Source organism: Plutella xylostella, chromosome 19, assembly GCF_932276165.1.
Source record: "Plutella xylostella chromosome 19, ilPluXylo3.1, whole genome shotgun sequence".
NCBI classification, from domain to species: domain Eukaryota; kingdom Metazoa; phylum Arthropoda; class Insecta; order Lepidoptera; family Plutellidae; genus Plutella; species Plutella xylostella.
The window spans coordinates 6,136,447-6,136,928 of NC_063999.1; positions in this window are offsets into that span (position 1 = coordinate 6,136,447).

Sequence of the window (482 nt, forward strand, 5' to 3'; positions counted from 1 at the left end):
GCCGCCGCCGCGCCGGTGTCGGCGGCCGTGGCGCCCACACGGACACACACACACACACACACACGCGCACACCGCGCGAGCTCGCGACACGTCACCCGCTCACATCACACAGTTGGAACAAAACCAAAAAAGGTGTAAATATACCTACGATACTTTACTTTACTAACTAAATGTGTTTACATTTTAATAATATGAATAAGAGTCATTCGCCAGATTTTAACAATGACACACCGCGGTCTAGCTGCGACTTGGCTATGACTGGAATGATTACTTTTTGACCTCGGTATGATTAGGTAAACACATTATTGCTCACATAGGTATTCAGATTATTTCAGATATTGTTATTGACTTAATTATAAATACTAACTAGTTACTTTACTAATACTGCTTATACACTGCAATGAAAAAGTTCCACTTACAAAATGGAGACACCTAATGGAAGTAGATTTTTTTCTACTTCCATGCAGACATCAAATAATTTT